Here is a 1503-nt window from a genome sequence, read left to right as displayed (position 1 = left end):
GTTCAACTAGGACAGAGAAATTTGTTAAAGTGACAGCTTGCTTTTATGTTCTAGTTTAAACTGGTGGACTGAGTGTGGCTAAAACAGATGAAGAGGAGACCACAAGGGTGCCTGAGAGGCATGTTTTTAAACCCTGTCAGGGGCAGGGGCACAAGTCACAGGGTGCCCAATGGGCATGCCAATCTTCAAGCTCTAATAGGAGCAGAGGTATGAGAAGATAGCAGCAGAGGTCAAGAGGGCCAATCGTTAGAACCAGAGAGGGGCCAGAGAGGTGGGCTAAGGCCAGGAGGGCCAAAGCCACATCCTGAGAAGGGTGAGCCTAGGGTCAGGAGACCCAGGGCCTGGGAAAGGCAAGAGCAGGGACAAGGGGCCCAAGCCTGAGGGAGGTGAGACCAGGGCTAAAGGGGCCCATAAGCTGGAAAAGGTGAGACAGGGCTGGAGCCCAGAAGCTGAGGTCAGTTGCAGCGGGCCTAGGTTGAGTAGGGTACAGCCAGAGGACGGGGCCAAAGCTGGGAAGGCAAAAGCCACAACAAAGGTCTGGGCCTGAGAGGGCCACATATTTGTGGTAGGGCCCCTCTGAAATGATGTTATGTTATATACTATCCCTGAGGCCTGGGTGTGTTGTCAAAGGCCATGAACATCACCCTGTGTCTGAGGGCAGCAATAGAGATGGAAGGGCTATGACAGATTGAATAGAGACAGATTTCCAGTGGACTGGGCTCCCTCTGGCTCCTTGGGGATGCCCTCCAACTTTTTTGCAAACAACATCAAAGTGTGGCAGAAAAGCAATAGGGTATCCAAGGAGGCAGGAGGGCACCACAGGAGTCACGTGTTCTCCAGAGGGCACCACAGTGCCACTGGATGCAGGTCCTGTCCCATATAACAATAAGGGATGGACGAGGGGTGTGGTGAGTGGGAGCTGAGAGGTGACTTTTCTCTCCCTCTGGCACTGGTGAAACCAAAAAAAAAGTGCTATTGCATGTACCTTTGATGTCCACCCTTTGAAAAGGATGTTGAAAAGCTGGAGAGGATACTGAAAAGAGAGTATAAAAATTATTTGAAGCCTGGAGAAAATGTGTTTTAATGAGAGACTTAAAGAGCTCACTCTCCTGCTCATCAAGAAGGAAATTGAGAGGTGACTCTGTAAGTGTCTAAGTACGTCTGAGGGAGAAAATAGTGGGTGCTGTGGGATCCAACCATAAATTCATAGGGTTGGAAGGGATCTCAGAGTCATCTAATCCTACTTCTAAATAGATGCAAGTGTCTTAAAGGATCCCAAACAAATCCTTCTGCAGCCTCTTGAAAACCTCCAAAGAAGGAGATTCTGTAACTTCTCTGGGCAACTTGTTCCATTGTCTTACTGATCTTAAAATTAAGAACATTTTCTGAGCTTTAATCAACATCTATTTTTCTCCCATTTAAGCCATTGCCTTGCATCCTGTCCTTTCTGGCAAGGGAGCAATATTATTGAAAGGAATGTTTAATATAGTGCAGGAACGTGAC

This window comes from Crocodylus porosus, unplaced genomic scaffold, assembly GCF_001723895.1.
Source record: "Crocodylus porosus isolate Cpor-Errol unplaced genomic scaffold, CroPor_comp1, whole genome shotgun sequence".
NCBI classification, from domain to species: Eukaryota; Metazoa; Chordata; order Crocodylia; family Crocodylidae; genus Crocodylus; species Crocodylus porosus.
The sequence above is the reverse complement of the archived record's forward strand: the minus strand, read 5'-3'. Positions refer to the sequence as shown.